General features: G+C 40.1%; 2 protein-coding genes across 3 annotated transcripts in view; one reads left to right on the top strand and one right to left on the bottom strand.

Moving 5' to 3' along the window:
• The window catches only part of LOC134744246 (electron transfer flavoprotein regulatory factor 1), a 225,484-nt gene that overhangs the window by 128,845 nt on the left and 77,197 nt on the right, over positions 1 to 19,442 (bottom strand). The window lies entirely within an intron of this gene.
• LOC134743995 (galectin-4-like) overlaps positions 1 to 19,442 on the top strand; it is a 46,703-nt gene that overhangs the window by 6,974 nt on the left and 20,287 nt on the right. The window lies entirely within an intron of this gene.

Raw genomic sequence — 19,442 nt, 5'->3', positions numbered from 1 at the left:
TTGTTGTTATAGCGGCAACAGAAATACATCATCTGAAAATTCCAACTGTCTAGCTATCATGGTTCATAAGATACAGCCTGGTGACAGATAAATGGACAGACAGACAGACAGTGGAGTCTTAGTAATACCCTTCGGGTAGGGAACCCTAAAAAATACCTTTAAAGCAATAATTAACAATGAATATCATATATTTATCCATATTCCATACTAAGTAGTACAAGTAGTAGGTAATACTTAAGTTGTATTAGGCCTTCAAAACTAATCAATGTTTATTGATAAACAAATAAACAACAACCTACTGTCCTTGGAAAAAGAAGTTCAATCAAACAAAAAACTAAGGCAATAACTATTTTCCCACCATAGCAAACGAATACAGATTGCGTTAAGTAGGTAATCGTAATGCAAACACAGATTAGTAGACTAGACTCTAATCGTCGTGGTGGAATATAGTCAACACTTGAAGGTTAGTGCCTAATCGTAGTCGGAAGTAAGTAGTTAGGTACCTACCTATTTTAATACAGATCGCGTTCAGTAAGTAATCGTAATGCAAACACAGATTAGTAGACTCTGATCGTCATGGTGGAATATAGTTTACACTTGAAGGTTAGTGCCTAATCGTAGTCGGAAGTAAGTAGTTAGGTACCTACCTATTTCAATACAGATCGCGTTCAGTAAGTAATCGTAATGCAAACACAGATTAGTAGACTCTGATCGTCATGGTGGAATATAGTCAACACTTAAAGGTTAGTGCCTAATCGTAGTCAGAAGTAAGTAGTTAGGTACCTACCTATTTCAATACAGATCGCGTTCAGTAAGTAATCGTAATGCAAACACAGATTAGTAGACTCTGATCGTCATGGTGGAATATAGTCAACACTTGAAGGTTAGTGCCTAATCGTAGTCGGAAGTAAGTAGTTAGGTACCTACCTATTTCAATACAGATCGCGTTCAGTAAGTAATCGTAATGCAAACACAGATTAGTAGACTCTGATCGTCATGGTGGAATATAGTCAACACTTGAAGGTTAGTGCCTAATCGTAGTCGGAAGTAAGTAGTTAGGTACCTACCTATTTCAATACAGATCGTGTTCAGTAGGTAATCGTAATGCAAACACAGATTAGTAGACTAGACTAATCGACGTGGTGGAATATAGTCAACACTTGAAGGTTAGTGCCTAATCGTAGTCGGAAGTAAGTAGTTGGGTACCTACTACCTATTCCAATTTTACTCGATCTATGACACAAAACACAGATTAGTAGACTCTAATCGTCATGGTGGATTATAGTCAACACTTGAAGGTTAGTGCCTAATCGTAGTCGGAAGTAAGTAGTTAGATACCTACTACCTATTCCAATACAGATCGCGTTCAGTAAGTAATCGTAATGCAAACACAGATTAGTAGACTAATCGTCATGGTTGAATATAGTCAACACTTGAAGGTCAGTGCCTAATCGTAGACGGAATAAGTATTAGTTACCTATTTCACTTTTGACATCCTTGACCTGAAGAATAATATTATATTGAACCGTTTTGATATTTGCAGACTGGAGTACTTACAATTTATTTCCAATTCTCAAAATATTATTTTATTATGTAGTACTACGTAACACACAGGTAAAAACCTGGGCATTTTCTAAAATAAATATTGTAAACCTGATTCTCACAAATCGGGGTGATTTTGGGTTCTTTCAACTCAGAAGCAGCATATTCAATTCTGATGACAAAAAAAAGTCTCAAAAATTTGTATAAAAAATTTACGTTCCACTACGTTACGCACATACAAGTGAAAAAATTATTCACACTAAAACGTGACGTAATGGAATGGACATTTTGGGACATCTTTTTTTAATGGTGGGATGGAGAATGCTGTCGATTTGAGTAGAATGAATGAGCCCAAGAATGTCCAAATTTGAAAGAATCAGGTTTTCAATATTTATTTTTATCTGTTATGTTTTGGCGCATATATTAGTTAACAGTGTGTCCCAAAAATAGCACGTCAAACTGACACTAGGTAGGTCATTCATTTAGAATGCATGAGACGTCATATGAAAAATGACCATCGCAAATCGCAATCCTGTTGGGAGATACAATAAGCAATAAGTCAGCGGGTTTCAGCTGTTTAGGCTTCAGAGCAAACTTATTAAAACTTCCGCTATAATATAAAATTATAGCAGCGCCATCTGTCGAGTTCTACCTACATATCTAAAAACCATCGCGGACGTATCAATCTTTACTGAAAACTTTTGTATTTGGGGAGACATTTGGGAACATTAATTTGTATGAACAAACAACCATGCAAACAGCCACACACTGTGTTATTAGTAAGAACACACGATACAATAAGTACCCAAAGATTGTTTATTTAGCTGGATAAGAGTATTAATACTATATATCCTCGTAAAACAGACAGAAGTGAATCGTAAATTCTAAGACCGCGGGAACCAAATGGTCTGCAAAAATAGATCATCACCGAATGTTCCCATTAGTAAGTAGCTATATCTATCACATTATTTCTGACTTCTGTTTTTATCCCGGCGAACTTGAAAGAAACTGTGATGTCATCGTATTTATCTTTTGGTGGAGCAAATAACTATTGGCGGTTTCATTTCCGATTTGTTTGGATTCGGAGCTTTGGTGATCGACAATTTATTCACCTAAGACTCTTCACTACATAGTCTACCTACATAGTATGAAACAAAGTCGCTTCCTGCTGTCTGCCTGTCCCTATGTATGCTTAGATCTTTAAAACTATGCAGGTTTTTTAAAAATAGATAGTGAATTCAAGAGGAAGGTTTATATGTATAATACATCAGCATTTCACCCGTGCGAACCCGGGGCGGGTCGCTAGTAGGTCAATAAAATGGCTAAGTGATAGAAATATAATTCGTTTAGTGGTTTATCGTGAACCATGGTATAATACGTCCATGGGCATGTAGTTGTTAGTTATAATTCAAATACAGTTTGAACAACGACCGCTCGGGTTTGGAAGTCGCTCGTCTCACCGATCGGATAAAGATCTTTAACATCAATAATTCATTAGTGCCAAATGCAGACAACAGTAAAGGCGCTCGAGCTATATTAAGCTGAATTTCCTCCAATAATAATCAAATGACCTATCATACATTCCGTCCGCGTGAGTAGACATATTCGTCTACGCTTGTTCCTTCACTGGTGCCTTGTGATGATCTCACTGGTGATGACGCTTGAGGTCAACATTCATTGCAACATACTTATTGAAATTACAATAGAGTTCAAACTTGAATACTTATTTACTCTTGCGTAATAGGTAGGTACCTAGGCTGCGTTGACTGCCACACCTAGCATAGGTATTAGGCTTGTAAAATGGACAATTTGTATATAAATTTTATGTCTTCTTTGCCCTTGAGTTTACTTATGTAACAAGCACAAGCAATGTACATTGTACATAGTCTAGTTCATAATTTCCACATTTCAAGAGTAAGTAATTGAAAATATTAAGGTACTTTCATAGAAAGTAATTTAATTTGTCCTTAGAGTATATGCCTAGGTAGGTATTATTACTTATTAAGCAAGTTGAACATTGTCTGAATATTCGTACTTGATTCGTACTTCGTACAAGCTTGTGTAGGTGGAGGTGGGAATAGTAGGCGAAACTAGGGTCAATTGACACGTGAGGTCATTTGAAACAAGCTCGATAGTAGTGTCCCAAAAAGGAAAATGTTTGGCATTCGTAACAGTCACATAAACTGTATTAAAACCTCTTACCAAACAAATTAGATGAAAAATGAGAGCGGAGTAGTCAAAAACGTTCCAATTGACCCCAGTCTCCCCTACCCAATAACTTTCTGCCAAATATCTCTGACGAAACGTAGCGTCTTTACGAGACGACGTCTAGCCTAATTGACCGGGCTAACGGCCCGGCCACGATATCGTGCGGCGGCGGCCATAGGTTAGAGCGAGACACAGCGATCGGACCTTTCGTTGCCGCCGCGCGATGTCGTGGCCGGGCCGTAATAATGCTCAGAAGGATCAGAATAATGAGTAATAAAGTAATAATGCAATAAAGCGACTAACTGACAGGCCGATATCGTCCGGCGGACTGACAGTTAGTGGGCCCCTTTATAACCTACTCGTAGGTATTCTTTTCATTAACAGGCCCATTACTTTAGTTGGCAGCTTTCATTACATCTAATGAAGAAATCTATATCGGAGCGTTTTCTGTGCGGAGCGCCCACGGAATACAATAATATCTATGTTCTGATGCTCGTGAAGTTGACCACCCCATTTCGTTTGCCCGCAAATGGCATATCTATATCGTTAGTTCATCGTTAGTTCACGTTTGTTCAGTAGGTAAAATCGTTAGGACCCGATTCCAAAGTCGATTTTTTTTAAAAAAAAAAGGGGGTGGCTGTCTTCACGCTAGCCACCCCAAACCACTTTTTGTTAGTTTTTTTGGTCTAGATAGCAAGATATTCGTTAGTTCATGATTGTTCAGGCATTGGAATCGTTAGGACCCGATTCCTTCATTTTTTATTTTTTTTTAAAGTGGGGTGGCTGTCTTCACGCTAACCACCCCACCCAGAAATCAGTCAAACTAACCATGTGAATCCATCGGGCGACGTTAGTTCACGTTTGTTCAGGCATTAAAATCGTTAGGATCTCAATAGATTTGCTATAAAAAAATAAAATCAAAAAATTCATATTGGCCGGCCGAGATAGTTCAGCAGGGGGGGCGTAACAAGCAATCGACACAGATACTAACGATTCTATGCCCTAAATAAGCATCCATAGACGATATATAACCGATACAGTACGGTAACTTGCGGGTATTCAGAACAGATTAAAAGATTTTCGTGGTTTTATATTTTTTTTATTCTATGGTGGTGGCTGTCTTCACGCTAGCCACCCCAAACCACTTTTTGTTAGTTTTTTTGGTCTAGATAGCAAGATATTCGTTAGTTCATGATTGTTCAGGCATTGGAATCGTTAGGACCCGATTCCTTCATTTTTTTTTTTTTTTTTTTAAGTGGGGTGGCTGTCTTCACGCTAACCACCCCACCCAGAAATCAGTCAAACTAACCATGTGAATCCATCGGGCGACGTTAGTTCACGTTTGTTCAGGCATTAAAATCGTTAGGATCTCAATAGATTTGCTATAAAAAAATAAAATCAAAAAATTCATATTGGCCGGCCGAGATAGTTCAGCAGGGGGGGCGTAACAAGCAATCGACACATACTAACGATTCTATGCCCTAAATAAGCATCTATAGACGATATACAACCGATACAGTACGGTAACTTGCGGGTATTCAAAACAGATTAAAAGATTTTCGTGGTTTTATATATTTTTTATTCTATGGTGGTGGCTGACTTCACGCTAGCCACCCCAAACCATTTATTGTTAGTTTTTTTGGTCTAGATAGCAAGATATTCGTTAGTTCATGATTGTTCAAGCATTGAAATCGTTAGGACCCGATTCCTTCATTTTTTTTTAAAGTGGGGTGGCTGTCTTCACGCTAACCACCCCACCCCGAAATCAGTCAAACTAACTATGTGAATCCATCGGGCGACGTTAGTTCACGTTTGTTCAGACATTAAAATCGTTAGGATCTCAATAGATAAAAACATAAAATCGAAAAATTCATATTGGCCGGCCGAGATAGTTCAGTAGGGAGGGTGTAACAAGCAATCGACACAGATACTAACGATTCTAAGCCCTACATAAGCCCGATATAACACCGACACAGTACAGTAATTTGGCGGCATTAAATAAGGTTAGACAGGCAATAATAAAATGCAAAAACTTTAACTTATGCTCCTAAGTCGACGGCTGAAAAAAATACTCAGAATCGGGTCCTTACGATGTCACTTGCAGAATAACATCAGCCGACCATGCTGATTTAAGATAGGTAGGTCATTTGCGGGCGATCAAAGCAGGTTTTGCGGAAAAAAATAAAATTTGAAAATTTTAATAACCCAACTTATGCTCCTAATTCAACGGCTGAAAAAAATACTCAGAATCGGGTCCTTACGATGCCACTTGCAGAATAACATCAGCCGACCATGCTGATTCAAGATAGGTAGGTCATTTGCGGGCGATCATAGTAGATTTTGCGGAAAAAAATAAAACTTGAAAATTTGAATAACTCAACTTATGCTCCTAAGTCGACGGCTGAAAAAATACTCAGAATCGGGTCCTTACGATGCCACTTGCAGAATAACATCAGCTGACCATGCTGATTCAAGATAGGTAGGCCATTTGCGGGCGATCAAAGCAGGTTTTGCGGAAAAAAATAAAATTTGAAAATTTTAATAACCCAACTTATGCTCCTAATTCAACGGCTGAAAAAAATACTCTGAATCGGGTCCTTACGATGCCACTTGCAGAATAACATCAGCCGACCATGCTGATTCAAGATAGGTAGGTCATTTGCGGGCGATCATAGTAGATTTTGCGGAAAAAAATAAAACTTGAAAATTTGAATAACTCAACTTATGCTCCTAAGTCGACGGCTGAAAAAATACTCAGAATCGGGTCCTTACGATGCCACTTGCAGAATAACATCAGCTGACCATGCTGATTCAAGATAGGTAGGCCATTTGCGGGCGATCAAAGCAGGTTTTGCGGAAAAAAAATTGAAAATTTTAATAACCCAACTTAAGCTCCTAAGTCAACGGCTGAAAAAAATACTCAGAATCGGGTCCTTACGATGCCACTTGCAGAATAACATCAACCGACCATGCTGATTCAAGATAGGTAGGTCATTTGCGGGCGATCATAGCAGATTTTGCGAAAAAAAATAAAACTTGAAAATTTGAATAACCCAACTTATGCTCCTAAGTCGACGGCTGAAAAAAATACTCAGAATCGGGTCCTTACGATGCCACTTGCAGAATAACATGACCAGACCATGCTAATTCAAGATAGGTAGGTCATTTACGGGCGATCAATGCAGATTTTGCGGAAAAAAATAAAACTTGAAAATTTGAATAACCCAACTTATGCTCCTAAGTCAACGGCTGAAAAAAATACTCAGAATCGGGTCCTTACGATGCCACTTACAAAATAACATCAGCCGACCATGCTGATTCAAGATAGGTAGGTCATTTGCGGGCTATCAAAGCAGATTTTGCGGAAAAAAATAAAACTTGAAAATTTGAATAACCCAACTTATGCTCTTAAGTCGACGGCTGAAAAAAAAAACTCAGAATCGGGTCCTTACGTTGCCACTTGCAGAATAACATGAGCAGATCATGCTGATTCAAGATAGGTAGGTCATTTGCGGGCGATCAATGCAGATTTTGCGGAAAAAAATAAAACTTAAATACTCGTATTTTAATAACCCAACTTATGCTCCTACGTAGACGGCTGAAAAAAATACTCAGAATCGGGTCCTTACGATGCCACTTGCAGAATAACATCAGCCGACCATGCTGATTCAAGATAGGTAGGTCATTTGCGGGCAATCAAAGCAGATTTTGCGGAAAAAATAAAACTTTTAAATTTGAATAACCCAACTTATGCTCCTAAGTAGACGGCTGAAAAAAATACTCAGAATCGGGTCTTTACGATGCCACTTGCAGAATAATATCAGCCGACCATGCTGAATTAAGAAAGGTAGGTCATTTGCGGGCGATCAATGCAGATTTTGCGGAAAAAAATAAAACAAATACTCGTATTTGAATAACCCAACTTATGCTCCTAAGTCGACGGCTGAAAAAAATACTCAGAATCGGGTCCTTACGATGCCACTTGCAGAATAACATCAGCAGACCATGCTGATTCAAGATAGGTAGGTCATTTGTGGGCGATCAAAACACATTTTTCGGAAAAAAATAAAACTTGTAAATTTAAATAACCTAACTTAAGCTTTTAAGTCGACGGTTGAAAAAAATACTCACAATCGGGTCCTTACGATGCCACTTGCAGAATAACATCAGCCGACCATACTGATTCAAGATAGGTAGGTCATTTGCGGGCGCTCAAAGCAGATTTTGCGGAAAAAAATAAAACTTGAAAATTTGAATAACCCAACTTATGCTCCTAAGTAGACGGCTGAAAAAAATTGGCTGGAGTTTATCGGTTTGAGTTACTGGAGGTTTCTTATGGAGGCTGATGGATGAGCTGTAGGGGTTGTTGTGGAGGCTCGTCGGGGACCACATGGTTCCCACCTCAGTACTCATCGGATAAGGTTGAGAAGAGTATACCTATGAGATGCGGGATGCACGATGAGTTCTCTTGTCGAGATCAGGGGCGTATTTACCCTAGGGCCAAGGGGGCCATGGCCCGGGGCGGCAGCCTGCGGGGGGCGGCGATTTTTTTTGTAGTGTTACTGGTATTAGACATAATTTAATTTAAAGTAAGTAACGTGGTGGTGGTGGTGGTATTCGTGGTTCGTTAGGAGAACATACATAGATCAAGTAAAGGAAAAACTCAACGCCGTGTCGTATCAGGCTGTCAAGGAGAAGGCAGAGGACCGACACACATGGAAATTGCTCCACCGGCAAGAGTTTAACTATTAAATATATGATGATGATGAACTATTCGTTGTCCTTTGCCAGTGGTAACATTACAATTTTTACAGCGCGTTTGCGCCCCTTTGCCTTCTACCTTCTTTACCTACGTCGGATTGTCGTCGAGTTCTCATGATGTCGCCCTGTGACGTCGCTCTTCACATCGCCCTAAGGCCGCGGGCTCCCGTCTATGCTTTTTAACGCTGCATGCTTAAATTCGGCATACCTAAACGCCGTGAGCGACGTCTAGACGCCGGCCATTGCGTCAGCAGCCGCTATACTACCTACGCTAAATAAAGGCATCGTGTACGACGTCCGTATTTCTGCCTCTGTGGCGCACGGCGTCCAGACTCCAGACGCTGACGCCGACGACGTTAACCGAAAACCGTACACTATAATTATTGAGTACCTATAGAATTCAGTTTTTTCGACGATACGTCGTACGATTAGTACGATTTTTCAGTGGGTACTAAATTACCCATCAAACGCTGTGCTCATTTAGTGGTTAATTACTCAGAAAACGTTGATCAATATACGCAAAAATCATATTGAATCTTAGAACTTATAGTCTAGTTACTATAATATTACGTATTGAATAAAAATAGAGTTCGGACACGACACGACATGGTTAGTTGTTTCAAAGGTGAACCGCAAGGCAGGAGGCCGAGATACTGGACAGCAGAGCCCGAAGGGAAACATAAAAACAAACAAACAAACAGACAGACCGTAAGCAGGTTATTGAGCTAAAGACCCTATAAGATGCCGAAGAGAGCGCTCCATGTAAGGCCGAAGGCCGGGCCGAGATGCTGCAGAGCCGCTATATTATAGGTACGACCCAATTTACAATGTTATTACTAGTTAGTGGCTCTGTGAGTTGTGGAAAGTGAAAATACTTAGTTCGTTGAGTCGTTATCAACTTATCACAGTGAACTCACAATGGTCCTGAGCGCCATATAGACGCTTTTGGTGCGTAAGTCCTTTATGCCAATTTCCCCATTTTGAATAAATTCCAAAAACTGGATCGATAAAAAAATCTATTTAATCATAGAATCTGGTCACAAAATTTCACGAGAATCGGTTAAGAATTGCGATCTGTAGAGGAGAACATCCGGACAAACGAAAGCAAAATGCTCAAGTTAATAAAACGAAGACCTTCGCCAACACTTCGGTCAAAAAATTGTGGCAAAAGGTCAGGTTGCGAGCCCTGATAAGCTTAAAAGTCGCGCTTCCAGAAGACCCGAAGTATTCCAGCATTTCCAGCAAGTCGCGCTTTCGCTTTTATTAAGCAAACGCCAAAGGTCGAGCAGCAAGAGAGCCGAGATCACATTGGTTCTAAGCTCCAAGCCAATTCCAAGCACTCCCCTCCTCCAGCTCGGTATTCGGCCTTGCATGGAAGCGCTTTATACGGAGCTCGGCCTTTGGTGTCACTTTAACTTGGTCATTGTTCCAATCCCAAACATTGATTTTTCCCACCTCAACCTTTGGCTTTGCACAGAAGAGCGCCGCAATTGGACGATACGTGACTTTAGCACTATGCAGAGCTCGTCTTGGGCATAGGTTTTTGTCTCAGGTCAAGTCCACTTAGCTCGGCCTTTAAGTCCCTTGGGCCCGCAGTAAACTTTAATCATGTTCGTACCCTTCAGCTTTGCTTAGACATGACCAGTGCTTTAAGACGAAAGTGGAGGACCTGCGCGAAATCGCCTTTTCATACAACGTAGTCCTCATTTTCCTCTCTGGATATTAACATAATTGAAAATATTTTAACATAATTGGTTGTATACCTATCGGCTACAGCTATACCCCTACGTTTGATTTTTTTTTCTAATTTTGAGTTACTAAGATTAGGAGTTAGGAACATTTACAAATTTGTATGAAATCAGTTTTTCGCTCCTAATTTTCACAATAATCAAAAAATCTAAAAAAGTCAAACCCCTGCCCCTACATAACTATGGCTATTATACATCAAATTACGCAAAAATATTTTCCATTATGTCAATATCCAGAGAGGAAAATAAGGACTACGTTTGTATGGAGAAGCAGCCGTCCTCTTCCCTCTTTAGCTCTGCTCTTTTGCAATTCGGCCTTCAGCCTCACAGGGCAGCACACCGCAATTGGACGCCCAGGGCCTCCGGCCTATGCAGAGCTCGGCCGTCGGCCTCGCTCACAATTGGCTATATGTTCGATTCCAAGTTCTGCAGAAAGACACTGAGAAAAAATTATGCTTTTGTGTTTACTTCATGGGTCATGGGGGGCGGCAGAGACCCAATGGCCCGGGGCGCCAAATATGTAAATACGCCTCTGGTCGAGATTCAGTTGTGCCGCGCATCCACTGATACAAGCCACGGGACTTGGGGCCCTTCTAATCTCCCTGAGAGTGTTGAGGTTACATTCATAACAAGAGAATAGAGGTATGAGATTGAGAGCAGATGGAATTGTGCGCCCATCGAGTGTTGATTCCTGGTCAGTGCAATAGCTATTTTATACTGTGCTTTGTATACATAGAGATCCACGTAGCGAGGTTATCATTACATCCCCGTTGGAGTAAAACTCCGCTACAACTTTGCTGAAGGGTACAAGAAATGAATTTCAACGGCGACTAATTTTGTGTAGCCGGAACGAGGGGGCTCATTTCAAACAATTTATCAGTTAAATAATTTAAGTGTAACAAATTGATAGTAAAATAAAATTAATGTTAGATTTAACGATCATTTTTATTTTTAAGACCAAATGTTGGTTAGAGAAATTTTATCCTGAATAATAATACTATCGATTAGTATAATAAAATAGGGAGTGTTTGTTTTTTTTTATTTTAGTTGGTTCGAGTCCCGTGCGAGGCAAGCGAGTTTAAAAAAATCTTTGAATGCAGTTTTGTTTCTTTTTAAAAATAAAGGAATGTCTCCTTTAAGTAAAATGAGCCAGCTTAAGGATTTAAGGTAGTTTCCCTCCAGGGCCCGACTTATCTTTCCACGCTGTATAATGATTTCAAATAAAAAAATAAAAATAGCGTCAAATACATCATGCCCAGAGCCCAGTCCATCATCTGATTAAATGTATTGCTGCAGGCGACTTTGACTTATAAATAGTTTTCTTACGGAGTAGTTGTATTTTGTACTAAGCATGATATCTTAAGCTGCATTATCAGCAACTGACCAGCAAGATGATTATTATCAGTGCGCTTTTTTCTGGAAATTATTTTTCATGGTTGCCTCCACTGGGTATAGGTGAAAAAAAATCTGTTGTTACCACTGTTACCAATTTGGTGGTACCTAGTGGGAATAATCATTTGAAACCCCATCACTGATTGATCTTCCTATGCCACCAATCAAAAATTGTTAGTGACAAGAAAGGGCTGTTTCCGTTAAAACTTCTTTGTTCTTTACTATACTATGCCAAGTCTTGAAATAAACAGGTTGCAGGCGTCCATAGGCTACGGTGACTGCTTGCCATCAGGCGGGCCGTATGCTTGTTTGCCACCGACGTAGTATAAAAAAATAACACCAAAACTTGTCACTACGCATTTTGTACTGATTATTATCAAAATATATTGAGACATTAAGTAGTATGATAGGCAATTTATAATAATTATTATAACATAACAAAAGTATATCCGACCCGGGTATGTCCTTAAACTACGTCCAAAAGAGAGGTATGGGCACTGTGAATAACATCTCGCTTTGTGTGGTAGGGCACAGGACAGCGGATGTCATTCCAGATCTAGAGCAGAGCCCAACTGGGGAGGTACCTCCACCTTACAGAAAACCGCAGCCAAATAACACTAGACCCTACTAATAGTGTTGTGTTCCTGCCGGTGAGTAAGGTTGCCAGAGCTCGAGGGAGAGGAGTGTTAGGGTCGGCAACGCGCATGTAACTCCTCTGGAGTTGCAGGCGTACATAGGCTATGGAGACTGCTTAACATCAGGCGGGCCGTATGCTTGTTTGCCACCGACGTAGTATAAAAAAAGTCAATGTAATATCGCACATATTTGGCACTAGTTGAGTTCATTTTGATCTTAAATTGTACATTGTATTTTTTAACCTATGTTGACAGTGTATATGATCAGTAAATTCAGTACCTATAAATAAATCTATATGTTTCGCTATATTTATAATTCTATATCCTCCTATTGTCAGTAGGCAGGAGGATTGTTATCTAAAAGGTATGCTATCAGTGCCGGATAAACCAGTGATCAAATAAAGCAGTTGCTTGGGGCTTTATGTATAGAAGGCACCAACATTTCAGGGAATTGGAGAGAGGAGCAAACTGTGGTGCGCAGATGATTAGAACTTATCATCTTCCTCGCGTTATCCCGCCATTTTGCCACGGCTCATGGGAGCCTGGGGTCCGCTTGACAACTAATCCTAAGAATTGACGTAGGCACTAGTTTTTACGTAAGCGACTGCCATCTGACCTTCCAACCCAGAGGGGGAACTAGGCCTTGTTAGGATTAGTCCGGTTTCCTCCCGATGTGTTCCTTCAGCGAAAAGCGACTGGTAAATATCAAATGATATTTCGTACATAAGTTCTGAAAAACTCATTGGTACGAGCCGGGGTTTGAACCCGCGACCTCCGGATTGAAAGTGCAGATGATTAGGACTAAAGGCATAAAAAAATTAAATGTATTGAATGATAAATAAAGTGAAACAAAATAGGTAAATAACTAATTATGTTCTATTGTCATAATTAGAATTTTTTTTTTAGTACTACAATAAAATTATAGAATAATAAACACTTGTCACTTTAAGTAAGTTAAATCTTGCAAGCAGATCTTGTCAGTAGAAAAAGGCGGCAAATTTTAAAAATGTAGGCGCGAATTGATATCGTACCAAAGAAAATTTGAATTTCGCGCCTTTTTCTACTGACAAGATTTGCTTGAACAACTATATGTTAAAATTGGAAATTATACCAAAATATATATCGCTCTCTGTTTAGCACCTACATTATTATTATTATTACTATATACGAATGCACAGGCCGCTTAAAATAGCTGATACGTGCATATCAATGTCCTGCACTTGTGTTTTGTCCATTCGTAAAATGTTTGTAGAGTCTGTTTTTAAAGGAGTTCACTGAAGGCGCACTGATTACGGATTCGGGCAAACTGTTCCACACTTTCACTACACGGTTAGACAGGAAGTGTCGTCTTGGGTTGCTACTACTCTGCGTCCGTGCCAGCTTCAGAGAATGTCCTCTCAGTCTGTCATTCATATTCCGAGTGAAAATGTCACTTAACCCGGGTACGTTGTAGTGTCCTGTGAGTATTTTGTATGTTTCTATTAAGTCACCACGTTGCCTTCGCTGCTCCAAGGTTGTCACTGTTGTCAGGCCCAATTCCTTTAACCTATCTTCGTAAGATCGGTTGCGAAGAGATGGCGCCAATTTTGTTGCTCTTCTTTGGACTCTTTCAATAAGGTTGATGTCCTTTCGGAAATATGGATTCCAAATTTGGAACGCATATTCCAATAAGGATCTTACAACCCGGTCACAATATCTGTGCACCTGACCTCGTGACGTCATATCGGCGGTCTGGGTACGGTGTGAAAAAAAGTTTTTTCGAGAAATGTGGAGGTGTAGCGGCAACGAAGATGCTAACCGTACTGTCGCACCGGGGAGTGCGCGGAGAGGTGACAGGGGAAGCGGGAGAGGCGCCACATTCCAGCGAGGTGCACAGATATTGTGACCGGGTTGTACGTATGTTTTATAGAGTTTAATTAAAATATTCTTTTCCCCTCACTAGCTCGGAAAGTTGTCTTTTATCCTTTAAAACTAGCAGGGAAAAACGCATTTTATCCACTAGTGGGGAAAGTAATTTGACCTTTAAGTAGCTTGACAGATAACAAAACGTAAAACGTAAAACGCTCATAATAATGATTCGTTTGATATTAATTATCATTAAACAAATGGTTTGAGAATCTAATAAAAAATACCAAATTTAGCTTTATTTAATGATTTTATGTCATAGACCTTAAAGTTCCATAAGAAACGTTTGTTTTTTAATAATGATGTTAAATATAATTCTGAACGCACAAGTTGAGTCAATGCAATTTCAAAACGCATCATTGACATTTCATACGTCAGAATTTCAACATTGTCAACAAACTTTTTACTTACAAACTTCTCACGTAAAATACAGAATTTCCAGTTTTTTGTTATAATATCGTAAAAAAAATAGTGATTCCAGTGACGAAGATGATCTAACGCCTGTGGATGTTGTACTTTCCTCGCTATGGTGAGGGGAAAAGTTTTGTGTTACACACGGGTGCAAATGTATTTTACTTCTCGTGTGTTGAAACACTCGCTACGCTCAGGATTCTATTTTAGAACCACTCGCTACGCTCGTGGTTCAACTATAGAATCATTTCGCTTGCTCGTGTATCAATTCCACACTCGCGGGTAAAATACAACTTTGCACCCTTGTATAACAAATAACTATATCCATATAACGGAAAGCTTTCTTAATCATATATAAAACAGAGTTAGCCTTTTTGGTAAAACCCAAAATGTGTTCCTCCCAATGTTAAGTTATCAGCTATAACGACACCAAGATCTCGCTGGGAAGCAACACTGCAAATTGTGAGAGAAACGAAATATACAGACCGATACATCGCAATTCATCTGCAGATGCCTCGCGGAGCGAAGCCGCGAACGCGAGTGTGGTCGATTTCGCAGATCAGCGAACTCGACTCCACTCTCGCGTTCGCGGCTTCGCTTCGCGATTCGCCCACGAGTGTGGAGGGATCTTAAAAGATATCGGCAGATGCCGTATCTGTGATGGGCTTTATTTGTTACCCACCATAAACCATACTATGTGCACCATACTCCTACTGAAATATACATGTATCTTCAAGTATCTTTCAGTAGGTGTAGCAGAGAAAGCGTCTTCTAGTATAAGACTGTCCCGTTCGGTCCATTCCCCCCACCGCACATGTATAAAGCCCCCTCCACACACGAGTGGCTTAAGACTGTCTTGTACGAGCAAAGAGAATCCATGACTGATCCACTTATATACTAAGCCCCCTCCACACTCGTGCGGGAATCGGGGCGCGAAGCCGCGAACGCGAGTGTGGAGTCTAGTTCGCTAATCAGCAACTTATAACCTTCTTATTTTCTTTTAAAGCCTGGCAACCCTTACCGGATTTTTGCAGGCAACCCTATACCATTGTATTCGCAATAAAATTACCATTATTTTGATATACAATTCAAGCGTCAGACAGATGGGTGCAATTATCGATTTTAACTCACCCGTTTAAACACGGCAACCTCATAATAGTGACCGGAAAAACATAGGCAACCTGATTTATTCATGTTGTACAAGTTGTATACTTTCCATTGGAACTTATTTTGTTCGTCAGACAAATCGGTGAAATTTAAAGAAAAAAATATATTTTCAAAAATTTATTTAAAATAGCCTTGACCATATTTCTTTAGGCAACCCTATTTATTTATGTTCAGGAACATATTTTCTTTCATAAAATATAAGTTTCATCCGTCAGACGTATGGGTGAAGGTCGACCATATAAGCCGTATCTCCTACTAGTAGGACTTTCGGGATAAAATGTATCCTATGACACTCCCGTGATCAAGACGAATCTAACGATACCTCATACATCAAAATCCATCAAGCCGTTTAGGCTACAGGAGGCCACTAAGAAACAGGCATACATACATACATACATACATACTTACATACACTCGAAAAACATTACCCTCCTCCTTTGGCAGTCGGGTAAAAACCGAATGACGTCATCCCGAATACAGCTAGTGCCTACGTATATTTAATTTGACTCGCCGCACACGGACCACGGACAGAATATTCGGTTTCCGTACGGAATGACAGGTGTGAACGGGACGTCGCTATACACATGCATAATGGCTTGCAACTGTCATTCCGTACGGAAACCGATCGAAAATTCCGTATGTTTGCCCTGAGGCCAGGATTACACTTGTAAGTTTTACTTACGTAAGTAGGGGCACAGCTATACTACAGAATGAGATATGAATATCGTTATCTCATTCTAGCAAATAGCTTTGTCCCTACTTACGTAAGTAAAACTTACAAGTGTAATCCTGGCCTAAGGCCCCATCACACGAGGGCTTTTTCAACGCGCGTTAAACAAACGCTTGAAATTGCCCGCACGCTGAATTCGATTTAACTACCAAGGCTTAAAGTTGAAATCCAACAACGCTTCATAAAACGCGCTACCGCTATCGTGTGAATAAATACACATGTTTCCATTAGTGTCATTCAAACGCTTTTTTAACGCGCGTTGAAAAAGCGCTCGTGAGTATGAGACCTAACGCAAATAATCGAATGTGTGCGCTATGGTTACAAAATTCCGAATCTGTATTCCCAATGAGGGCTAACGCGTATGAATTCGCCGCTAGGGGCGCTAGTGTGGATGGTGGTCTTCGCCAAGTTCGAAATGTCAAATGTCACTTGTCACTTCAATGACACCCGTTTTGACGACCGGTCTGGCTTAGTGGGTAGTGACCCTGCCTGTGAAGCCGATGGTCCTGGGTTCGAATGCCGGTAATGGCATTTATTTGTGTGATGAGCACAGATATTTGTTCCTGAGTCATAGGTGTTTTCTATGTATTTAAGTATTTATATATTATATATATCGTTGTCTGAGTACCCATAACACAAGCCTCCTTGGGCTTACCGTGGGACTTTAGTCAATCTGTGTAAGAATGTCCTATAATATTTATTTATTTATTTATGACTTACAGCTGTTCTTTAGTCTTTTGGACCACCATCAACAGAGGCGCCAACTGGTGAGCAAAAAAACGATAGCCCTCATTCGGATTCCTGATCAGGAAACCGAACGTCTGAGGCCAGCCTTACCGCAGACGTTCGGAATTTTCATTCGGTTTCCATACGGAATGACAGGTGGGAACGAGACGACGCTCTACAAATGCAAAGCGCTGTCTCGCTTGCACCTGTCATTCCATACGGAAACCGAATGACAGGTGGAAACAAATGCATAGTGCTGTCTCGCTTGTACATGTGATTCCGTACGGAAAATTTTGCGAAACGTCTGCGAGCAGGCTTAATCGATGATCGCATGAGATTTGCGTTACATTGCCACATTTGATCGATCAATTAAATTTGCTGCACCGTCCAACAATCGAACATGTCTCAAACCACACCAGCGTCGTAAGGAGAAAGCCATGTTGCCATCTCGTTCCGGCCCACCGCATAAACTCCTTTAATTAATCTGTGTTGGCCCAATACATATGTGTCCTAAAACATGAAGCGAAACCGTAATTAAATTTAAAATGCTCTGGTACACCGACTTTGTCAGTAGAAAAACGCGGCAAATTTAAAAAAAATTTAGGCACCAAGAGTTGACTTCCCATAGAAAATTTTAATTTCGCGCCTTTTTCTACTGGCAAATAAGCCCAGTACAGACGATATGATAAAATCGACCGATTTGATGATGAAAAATTGGCGTCATGGTGATATGATATTTGAGCGCTCTAAAACAAAATAAATAACTTCTAAACTGTCTATCCTAAAATTATAAAACCGGACAAGTGCGAGTCGGACTCGCCCACCGAGGGTTCCGTACTTTTTAGTATTTGTTGTTATAGCGGCAACAGAAATACATAATCTGTGAAAATTTCAACTGTCTAGGTACCACGGTTCATGAGATACAGCCTGGTGACAGACAGACGGACAGTGGAGTCTTAGTAATAGGGTCCCGTTTTTACCCTTTGGGTACGGAACTCTTAAACTAACAAGTGCTAGTCCGCCTCCGAATTGACCGAATCGAGCCAAATTGGCGTTTGCGTCCACCATCTGATTTGATCAGACAATTTAATTCCATCAAAAACATTACTCGTACATGTAAAATGATGCCCGTCTCGCAACCCAAAACTTCTACTACAAAAAAGTTTAAGGTCCCTCCACACTCATGCGCGAATCACGGCGCGAAGCCGCAATTCGCGCATGAATGTGGATGGACCTTTAGAGATGTAATATGATACCGAGTCGGTTATTTTAGTCAGTGCCAGGGGCGTTAAAACGGCATTAATATTAGATATCTTAAATTTTTAATACGTATAATGACTTGGCCATCGCACGGCTGCATAATGACACAAGGATCATCAACTATTAAAAATAATTCTAATTGAACATAACGCTAGCGCTAATACTACAGAGGCCGGGAAGAAAGGGGTTGCCGGCCGAATAGAATATAGTTATGAGGCCGACAACCCGTTTTCACGCCGATGTATGTATAGTGCTTTTCTCAAACGTTTAATATAGGTCTATAGTTTGTCAAAGGACTGTCTTATTTCAAACATAGACAGAGAGAATCATCATACTATCTTTGTCTTACACTAGTACTAACACCCAAAAGACAAGGATGAGTAGTTTTTTTTGTTCTTATTTACTGACAAGATTTGCTTGACCAACTATATATAGGTATAATCAAATATCGTTTATTGTTTTTTTAAAATCTTTAGGAGTATTCCAGCGTAGCAAAACCGTCTCGTGTGATGCGGAAGGGTCCTGGATTTTCCCCAGGCTACCATCCCCCCACACAGTCCTACCGCTCTAATGGCCCTAGTGCCATAGAGCCCGTCAGGTTAAAAAAAAAACACAAACAAAATGTTTTTTTTTTTTTAATAGGCGTATTGGCAGAATGTCATAAACGAACCAAAAAGCAAATATTGTTTATAGTTTTTTTTAAATGGCTGAATGCCATGATACTGTGCCACAATTATATGTGAAATAGAAATTAAAAAAAGCCACTTCCCGGCCTAGGCCTGCCACTGTATGAAATTTCATTAGTTTCATTACAGACCTCTCGTCTAGCCGCGCCTGAAACGTGATACTTCCCAGCCTAATATAAAGAACGTAATATCAATATTATATAGCATGTTTGAGAAAATAGTATTTTATACAATCGTGATATAATAGAGAGCTTTTCAGTCGAGTACCGTG

This window comes from Cydia strobilella, chromosome 1 (assembly GCF_947568885.1).
Source record: "Cydia strobilella chromosome 1, ilCydStro3.1, whole genome shotgun sequence".
Lineage (NCBI taxonomy): Eukaryota > Metazoa > Arthropoda > Insecta > Lepidoptera > Tortricidae > Cydia > Cydia strobilella.
This window is presented reverse-complemented; position numbering and strand designations above follow the sequence as displayed.